Source organism: Mandrillus leucophaeus, unplaced genomic scaffold (genome assembly GCF_000951045.1).
Source record: "Mandrillus leucophaeus isolate KB7577 unplaced genomic scaffold, Mleu.le_1.0 Scaffold6, whole genome shotgun sequence".
Taxonomy (NCBI): domain Eukaryota; kingdom Metazoa; phylum Chordata; class Mammalia; order Primates; family Cercopithecidae; genus Mandrillus; species Mandrillus leucophaeus.
In genome coordinates, this window is record NW_012106474.1 from 4,782,747 (window position 1) to 4,793,485 (window position 10,739).

The following is a 10,739-nucleotide window of genomic DNA, read 5'->3' on the forward strand; positions in this document are numbered from 1 at the left end:
CGTCGCCTGAGGCGCGAGCTTTGAACCCGGCGAGAGGTGAGGAGGAGGCGCCCTCGCGCGTGGAGAGCCGACTCCGCCTGGACTCCGCCGCCCACGGCCGCATTCCCAAGCCGCACAGGATCGCCGGAGTCATATTATTGACGTAATTAAAGCACACTAGCCTAGAGCTGGGCGGACTGCGGAAAGGAGGCCGCGAGACCGAACCTGCGGCCCCTGCAGCCCCGCGGGCGTCGGGGAAGGGGCTCCCGAGAGGTCGCGAGGGGCGGAAGGCCCTGCGGGCTGTCACCCAGAAATAATGTCCTGAGGCCCCCCAGCCAGGCGAACGGACACTGCTCGGCCAGGGTCTCCGAGGCTAACCGGAAAGGCACTAGACCCTGGTGCAGGGGCGGGACGGCCCCAGAAGAGCCGAGGGCCGAGGAGGGCGTTGGGTGGGCTCCGCGCTGCCCGAGTTGGGGCAGCCATCTCCACTCCCTCCTGCCTCGCGGCCCTCCGCCGACCGCCGGGCGTCCGCGGAGAGTCCTGGACCTCTTCCGGGTCCTGGAAGCCCCGTCCCGCTGGAGACTACGCGCTCTCGGGGTGTCCATCCCGCCGCCTGGGCTGCCCCGCGCCCCTCGCCTTGGCAAAACCAGCTCCCCGGACCGGGTCCTGCCTTGGAGAGTGCGGGTGCGCAAGGTCAGCCGAGCTGTCGGTTTCGGGGTGCGCCACTGTATGGCGGCGTAAGCCGAGAAGTGCCTGAGGCCAGACTCCAGCAATTGAGAGGCTGATTTGGCCACGGTGAAGGACGCTCCTGGAGGAAGGAAACGGGAATCAGAAACGGGCCGCGCCTCTCCCGAGGATGGCGTCGAGGGCTTCAGCGCCTCAGGGTGGGCGGGAGGGGAAGGCGGTGTGACCCGCGTGGCCGACGGAAAGGAGCAGCGGGAGCCGTCGCCTTAGGGAAGCTACGGGAAGACAGCCGGCCTCGCTGCGATGCGCAACCCTCACCCTGAAGCCCTCGGCTCAGGCGCCAAAGGAAAGGCTCCTTCGGGCAGGACTCAGCTTTCAGCTTAGGTTTTTTTCCTTTGGCTGAGTCAATTGCGGTGCCGAGTTGTATTTTCCTTTCACAGAGGTGTGTCCAAGAACCATTCTTGGGAGACGCCTGCTGGCCGCTTTGGGATAGGGCCTGTCTGCCCATACTGGCTTCCAAACGCCTCTGTGTGTTCCTGTATGTGGGTGTGCACAGACCACAGGATGTCCACACTGGCTTCCAAATGCGTCTCTGTGTTCCTGTCTGTGGGTGTGTATGCACGTGTCACGTGTACACACAGATCACAGGGCGTCCACACTGGCTTCCAAAAGTGTCTCCGTGTGCCTGTCTGTGGGTGTGCACGCACATGTCACATGTGTACGCAAAGATCACAGGGTGTCCACACTGGCTTCCAAATGTGTCTCTGTGTTCCTGTCTGTGGGTGTGTACACATGTGTCACGTGTATGCATAGATCACAGGCGTCCACACTGGCTTCCAAATGTGCCTGTATTCCTGTCTGTGGGTGTGCACGCACGTGTCACATGTGTATGCACAGATCACAGGGCATCCACACTGGCTTCCAAATGTGTCTCAGCGTTCCTGTCTGTGGGTGTGCATGCACATGTCACGTGTGTACACACAGATTACAGGGCATCCACACTAGCTTCCAAACGTATCTCCGTGTTCTTGTCAGTGGGTGTGTATGCATGTCTCACGTGTGTGGGCACAGATCACAGGGCGTCCGCACTGCCTTCCAAAAGTGTCTCCGTGTTCCTGTCTGTGGGTGTGCATGCATGTGTCACACGTGTACGGGCATTCACAGTGGCTTCCAAATGTGTCTCTCTTCCTGTCCATGGGTGTGCATATATGTGTCATATGTGTACGCACAGATCACAGGGTGTCCACGCTGGCTTCCAAATGTGTTTCCATATTCCTGTCTGTAGGTGTGCACACATGTCACGTGTACACACAGATCATGGGGTGTCCACACTGGCTTCCAAACATGTCTCTGTGTTCCTGTCTTAGGTGTGTATGCCCGTGTCACATGTACACACAGATTACATGGCATCCACACTGGCTTCCAAATGCATCTATGTGTTCTTATCAGTGGTTTTGCATGCATGTGTCATGTGTACACACAGATCACAGGGCATCCACACTGCCTTCCAAATGTGTCTCTGTGTTCCTGTGTGTGGATGTGCATTCACGTGTCACGTGTGCACACAGATCACAGGGCACCCACACTGCCTTCCAAATGGGTCTCCATGTTCTTGTCAGTGGGTGTGCATGCACGTGTCACGTGTGTATGCACAGATTACAGGGCGTCCACACTGGCTTCCAAATGCGTCTCCATGTTCTTGTTAGTGAATGTGTACACATGTCACATAGGTACATACAGATCACGGGACATCCACACTGGCTTCCAAATGTGTCTGTGTGCCTGTCTGTGGGCGTGCATGCACGTGTCATGTGTATGCACAGATCACGGGGCATCCTCACTGGCTTCCAAACGTGTCTCTGTGTTCCTGTATGTGGGTGTGTATGCACGTGTCTCATGTGTACACACAGATGACAAGGCATCCACAATGACTTCCAAATGCATCTCTGCGTTTCTGTCTGTAGGTGTGTACACCCGTGTCACATGTGTACACACAGCTCACAGGGCACACACACTGTCTTCCAAATGGGTCTCTGTGTTCTTGTCAGTGGGTGTGCATGCATGTGTCACGTGTGTGCACACAGATTACAGGGCGTCCACACTGGCTTCCAAACACCTCTGTGTTCTTGTCAGTGGGTGTGTATGCATCTGTCACATGTGTATGCACAGATCATGGGTTGTCCACACTGGCTTCCAAATGTGTTTCTGTGTTCCTGTCTGTGGGTGTGCACACATGTGTCACGTGTATGCACAGATCACAGGGTGTCCACATTGGCTTCCAAATGTGTCTCTGTGTTCCTGTATGTGGGTGTGTATGCACATGTCTTATGTGTACACACAGATGACAGGTCATCCACAGTGACTGCCAAATGCATCTCTGCGTTTCTGTCTGTAGGTGTGTATGCCATGTCACATGTGTACACACAGATCACAGGGCATCCACACTGGCTTTCAAATGTGTCTCTCTGTTCTTGTCAGTGGGTGTGCATGCACGTGTCACGTGCATACACACAGATTACAGGGCATCCACACTGGCTTCCAAACACATCTCTGTGTTCTTGTCAGTGGGTGTGTATGCCTGTGTCATGTATATGCACAGATCACAGGGCATCCACATTGGCTTCCAAATGTGTCTCTGTGTTCCTGTATGTGGGTGTGTGTGCATGTGTCACATGTGTATGCACAGATCACAGGGATTCCACACTGGCTTCCAAACACTTCTCTGTGTTCCTGTATGTGCATGTGTATGCACGTGTCACATGTACACACAGATCACAGGGCATCCACACTGGCTTCCAAACACATCTCTGTGTTTCCGTCTGTGGGTATGTACACATGTATCGCATGTGGAAGAGGTAGGAAGAGGCTAGAAGAGGTAAGGGTCGTGAAGGTGCAGTGCACTGTTGTACTGTTTGCGCTTTGTGTGTGTTTGGTTAGTTTTGCAAGAATATGTTGGTAAAGGAGAGAGAACCCCAAACAACTGATGAGCAGTGCTACTGAAACTCAAATAGAATGACAAGGAAATATCTATGAAAAAAAAAAGCAGATTCTGGAACTCCAACCCCCTGAGATTGTCACTTATGGGGTCTGCAGGAAGTTTCAGGAATCCGCATTTTCTTCTAATAAACGTGATCTACAGGTTATAATTTGAGATACAAATAGAATATATACAGAAAAAATTTGAAGTTTCCTGCCTAGCCCAACTCTTCTCACTGGTAGTGTCTGTTAAATTGGAAAGATATCTCTTTCCAGACATATTAATACCTTTTATACAGTTGACTTGAACAACATTAGTTTGAACTGCTTGGGTACACTTATATGTGGATTTTTTTCAGTAAATGGAAAATTTTTGGCAAAGGCAACAATTTTGTGAAAAACCTCACAGATGAATCTCTTAGCCAAGAAATATGGGAAAAAAAGAAAAGAAAAAGCTAGGTATGTCATGAATGCATAAAATATGTGTAGATACAAGGCTATTTTATTATTTACTACCATAAAATATATACAAGCCTGTTATAAAAAGTTAAAATTTATCAAAACTTGCACATATAAACAGACAGTTACATGGTACCCATTAGGTTCAAGAAAAGTGTAAACAGTTGTAAAGATGCAATATTAAATCATAACTGCATCAAATTCACTGTAGTACATAGTGTACTACTGTAATGATTTTGTAGCCACTTCCTGTTGCTATTGCAGTGAGCATCAGTGTTGCTGGTATTGGGTAAAAATTCCAAGTAACATAATCATCTCTGAGTGAGCAGTTGATCTCTCCAGTACATTGCATATCACAGTAAAAGGTAAGCTCTTGAGGTTCTCACATATTTCTCATTGTGGTTAGTGCAGTACTGTAAACCTTGAGTAACACCATGGGACCCTTACGAAGTGCCATTAGTGATGCTGGGAATGCTCCCAAGAATCAGAGAAAAGTTAATGACATTACAGAAAAAGTTGAACTGCTTGCTATGTATTGTAGATTGAGGTCTGCAGCTAAGGTCGCCTGCCGTTTAGGATAAATGCATTCTTTTTATAAGTAAAATTACAGACATCCCTTGATATCCATGGGGGATTGGTTCTAGGACCTCTCGTGTACACCAAAATCCACACATACTCAGTATAAGGACTGTTGTATAAAAACAAAAGGAAGTTTATGAAGCCATCATTGCAGCTACACCAACAGGCATGAAAACCTTGCACTTTTTGGGAAATACTTTTTTATTTCCTATTGCAAATGTAGCTTTTTGTGGGTGCAGGATTGCTATGAGAAAGGCATACCTATATAATCTAATATTCAAGAAGAAGTGAAGTCATTATCTGACAAAGCAAAAGGAAGATGAAGGATGGTATGATAACTTTAAAAAGAGGTTTGGCTTTCAAAAAATGTCAAGATAACAGGAGAAGCAGCTTCTGCTGACCCAGATGCAGCTGACGAGTTCCCAGATACCATTAAGGAAATCATTGAGGACAAAAGGCCAAGCTTGGTGGCTCACGCCTGTAATCCCAGCACTTTGGAAGGCTGAGGAGGGTGGATTGCTTGAAGCCAGGAGTTCAAGACCAGCCTGGCCAACATGACAAAACCCTATCTCTTCTAAAACTACAAAATTTAGCCGGGTGTGCTGATGCACATCTGTAAGCCCAGCTACTGAGGAGGCTAAAGCATGAGAATTGCTTGAACCTGGGAGGCAGAGGTTACAGTGAGATTGCACCACTGCATTCCAGCCTGGGAGACAGAATGAGACTCTAAATAAATAAATAAATAAATAAATAAATAAATAAATAAATAAATGAAAATATTAAAAATAGAGAAAATCACTGAAGAGAAAAGATATCTGCCTGAACAGGTTTTTAAGGCAAACAAAAGTGACCTATTCTGGGGGAAAATAGTGCCACAGAGGACATTTATTAGGAAGAGAAGCGAACATCAGTATCCAAGGCAGGAAGGAATGAGCTAACTGTACTGTTTTGTGCAAATGCAGCCAGATTTATGATCAGGACTGCCCTTATCTATAAAATTGAGCCTTGAAGGGAAAAGAAACACTGCCTGCCACTCTTTTGGTTTTACAGCAAGATGGCTGAGCAACAACTCTTTTTCTGGATCAGTTATATAAATGCTTTGTTTCTAATGTCGGGAACTACCTTGCCAGTAAGGGATTGCCTTTAATGTTCTTTTGATATTGGACAATGGCCCTGGCCATCCAGAACCCCATGAGTTCAATACAAACACGTTGAAATGGTCTACTTGCCCCTAAATACAACATCTCTAATTCAACCTCTAGATAAGGGAGTCATAAGGACTTTAAGGATCATTACACACAGCACTCTGTGGAAGAGAACCTCAATTGAGAGAATATCATGAACATATGGAAGGATCGCACCATTGAAGATGCCATTGTTGTTTCAGAAAAAAGCCATGAAAAGCCATCAAGCCCAAACAAATTCCTGCTGGAGGAAACTACAGATGTTGTGCATCACTTCACAGGATTTATGACAGAGCCAATCAAGGAAATCATGTGGATATGGCAAAAAAGATTTCAAGATACTTGGAGAAATTCAAGAGCTAAGAGACACCATACCAGAGGAATTAACAGAAGACCACTTGATGGAGATTACTCCTTCTGAACCCAGTGCCAGATGATGAGGAAGAAGATGCAGTGCCAGACAATCTGGAAGAAGGGTTCCTCTTATTCAACATGGCTTTTGACTTCTCTTATAACACGGACTTTTCTATGAAAACAGGCACTGAATCTAAAGCAAATGGTGGAAGAAAGATTGTTGCTAAATGGAAACATGTTTAGAGAAATGGAAAAGCAAAAAAGTCAGACAAATTATGATGTTATCTCCATCAGGTTACACTTACTGTGCCTGCCTCTCCTGCCTCCTCTTCCACTTCTTCTACTTCTGCCACCCCTGAGACAGCAAGGCCAACCCCTGCTCCTTCTCAGCCTATTCAAGGTGAAAATTATGAAGATGGAGATATTTATGATGATTCACTTACACTTAATGAATAGTAAATATATTTTCTCATGATTTCCTTAAAACGTTTTCTTTAGCTTTATTATAAGAATACAGTATATAATACATGTAACATACAAAATTGCCAGGTACGGTGGCTCACATCTGTAATCCCAGCACTTTGGGAGGCTGAGGCAGGCAGATCACTTGAGACCAGGGGTTTGAGACCAGCCTGGCTAACATGGCGAAACCCTGTCTCTATTAAAAATATAAAAATTAGCCAGATGTGATGGTGCGTGCCTGTAATCGCAGCTACTCGGGAGGCTGACTCAGGAGAATCCTTTGAACCCAGGAGGCGGAGGTTGCAGTAAGCCGAGATTGCGCCACTGCATCTCAGGCACGACTCCATCTCAAAAAAAAAAAAAAAAAAATTAGTTGTTTATGTTGTTGGTAAGACTTCCGATCAACAGTAGGCTGTTAATACAGTTTTGGGGAGTGGAATTTCGACTGTGAGGGTCTGTGCCCCTAACCTCATGTTGCTTAAGGGTCAGCTGTACATAGGTAATGTTACATACACACACATACTTCCTCCCACTCCGTAATTTGGATCCTATGCCTATTGTCTTTTAGTTTACTAAAGAAGTCCTGATCATTTTTTGATGTTCATACATGCTGTATAGATCCTACCTCATTTGATTTGACTCCTGCAAAATATTTGTTAAGGGTGTTCTAAAAGTTACTTTTTACAGTTAAGCTATACTTTATTTCCATTTGTTTGTTATGGAAATAATGCATAATAAAGGTTAAAAATCCAAACAAAAGGGGGGAACATATTAAAAGAGTCTCCCGCCTACCCTTCCTACCTACCCACCTACCTTATGTGTTACCATATCCTAGACCCAACTGCAATTAACAATTTCTGTTTTTAATTCTTCTGGTTCTTTTCATTATAACCTCAAATACTGTACATATACATCTTGATTCACCAGCTGAAAATCCTTCAAAGGGACAAAAACTTATTCTTAGTTCCTAATTTAAAACACTGTATTTTAGTTTTGCTAGAAGCTTTCATGACTTTAGGTTGTTTACCTAAATCATTATTTATAAATTTTACACACTGTGTATTGGCTCCCTACTAGGAGAGGTGAGGAATTGGTGCATTCGTACTTTCTCTTGTCTTTTCTTCTTCCCCTCCTAATTTTGTTAGTTTCATTCTTATTTTTAGTCTGTCAAGAATTTGCATTCTTTTTGTAAGTAAAATTACAGACATCCCTTGATATCCATGGGGGATTGGTTCCAGGACCTCTCATGTACACCAAAATCCACATATACTCAAGTCCCACAGTTGGCCCTGTGGAACCTGTGGATATGACCATTGGCATCCCAAGAATACTGTATTTTCCACCTACTCTTGGTTTCAGTTGTGGAACCCACTGATATGGAGGGCCAACTGTATATATTGAAAAAAATGTGCATATAAGTGGACCCACACTGGTTCAGACCCCTGTTGTTCAGGGTCAGCTCTATATCTTTCCAGCTTTGTGCATTGATTGAAAAGCCAACAACAGCATAATATTAGGGCTATAACAGATCTGTTAGGCCAAGCCCATATGCCCCTGAACAGAACATTCTGCACATTGGGCCAACTTCTAACTGCCAGCACCTGAAGTTATTTGCATATCAACTTTCTTTGTCCACCAGAGCCTGCTTTGCCTGCATTTTGGGAAGACCTAAAGTGCCAAGGAATTAACACACCCTGAGAGTATGCTCAATTGAAGGCAATGAATAGAAAAAGACCTCCAACCGCTTCACCCCTGGAGTTCAGGGAGGTAAATCCAAGGTGTGTGCTAAGGAGGTGACAGTGTCAGACACACACACCTGTTATGAGAGTTTCCTGATTGAAGAAGAAAGAGGCATTCCAGGCAGAAGTAACCGAACATACAAAAGTGCAAGACCAAGAGGATAAGGCAGATTTCTCTGGCAAGAAGTGGCAGGTAGTGTGATGTGGCTGGAGATGAAGAAATGACTGGATTGGGAAGGACTTTATCCACCAATCTAATGAATCTGACTGTCATCCTGAAGATGTGAAATAGTGTGCTAAACAAGTTTAAAAGCAGTTTGTCATTAGCCTATTTGTATTTAGAAAGAGCACTCCTGAAGCAAGGAGGGGACGAATGAATTGGAGGTACTGACACTGGAACAAGGAAATTATTCCAAAAGTCCAGGGAAGAATTAAGGACATCAACTAAGACTGCACAAGTGAGCATGGAAAAAGAGAGGATGCATTTGAGAAATATAAATATTGGCCAGGTGCGGTGGCTTACACCTGTAATCCCAACACTTTGAGAGGCTGAGGGGGCAGATTGCTTGAGCTCAGGAGTTCGAAACCAGCCTGGGTAACATGGCAAAACCCCGCTCTACAAAAAATACAAAAATTAGCCAAGCATGATTGCGTGGCCTATAGTCCCAGCTACTCAGGAGGCTGAGGTAGAAGGATCACTTGAGCCTGGGAGGTTGAGGCTACAGTGAGCCATGATCTTGCCATTGCACTCCCACCTGGGAGACAGAGTGAGGCCATGTCTAAAAACAAAAACAAAGAAATATAAATATTGTATTAGGATTTACCAAAGAAACAGAACCAATACGATATATGTATGTGTATGGGTGTATATATATAAGGAGATTCATAAAAGAAATTGACTCACAAGATCATTGAGGCTGGCAAGTCTACAGAATGAGCCAGCAAGCTGAAGACCCAGGAGAACTGATGGCTTGGTTCCTGTCCAAAGGATAGCAGGCTTGAAATCCAGGAAGAGTCAATGTTTCAATCTGAGTCTGAAGACAAGAAACAAGCTGATGACCCAGTCGAAAGACCAGAAGGCAGGAGAGAGTCTGTCTTACTCAGGGAAGATCATCAGTCTTTTTGTTTTATTCAGGCCTCCAACTGATTGGATGAGACTCACTCAAATGTTAGGGAGGTCAATTTGCTTTACTCAGGCTATACATTTAAATGTTAATCTCATCCCCAAACACCCTCACACACACACCCATGATAATGTTTCAGCAAGTATCTGGGCACTCTATGGCCCAGTCAAGTTGACACATAAAATTAATCACAAATATGTTCCAGTAACTTAGTTTTCACATAACTAGATTCTTATGAGAATAAACTCAGGATAGGATAGGGGAAATGCTTTCTGGCTTTCCACTTGCTTATTCTTGGAATGTCACTTTTTCTTAAATTTAAAAATTGAAGGCCGGGCATGGTGGCTCATGCCTGTAATCCCAGCACTTTGGGAGGCTGAGGCGGGTGGTTCACGAGGTCAGGAGTTCGAGACCAGCCTGACCATCATGGTGAAACCCTGTCTCTACTAAAAATACAAACAGCTGGATGTGGTGGCACGTGCCTGTAATCCCAACTACTCGGGAGGCTGAGGCAGGAGAATCACTTGAAACCTGGGAGATGGAAGTTCCTGTGAGCCAAGATCATGCCACCGCACTGCAGCCTGGGCAACAAGAATGAGACTCCATATCAAAAAAAAAAAAAAAAAAATGGAAAATGTGTCTGTAGTCATCGAGATAGTCTTTCAGTCTGCACTCAGTACTATTACTGCTTTCATTAATATTGAAAGTCATCTATCCTGTTCCCATAAAGATCAGGATAGTTTAGGTAGTGGAGAATAAATAAGGTTCTCAATGGCCTATTAGTTTTTTTTAATGTTTTATAGATTGTTGAAAAGACAGTAGCATGTTGGGAAAAAGAGATGAATTCCACATTTTTCTGGTACAGTCCACCTTACTGAAATTGCTTTCTTATTTCGACAAGGATTTACCAGGTTGTGTGTAGTGGTTAAAAGCATAGACTTTAGACCCACATTACATGGTTTCAAATCCACTTACTAGTTATGTTAACCACAGCAAGTTAGCTAATGTCTCTCTGCCTCAGTTTTCTGTTTGTAAATTAGGATAAAAATCTCTGTAGATGTGAATATGTGTAGCTAGATAGTAGATTGTATTCAAAATCTCAATCGTAACACAATAAAAATATTAACTATTAGGCCGGGCGCGGTGGCTCAAGCCTGTAATCCCAGCACTTTGGGAGGCCGAGGCGGGTGGATCACGAG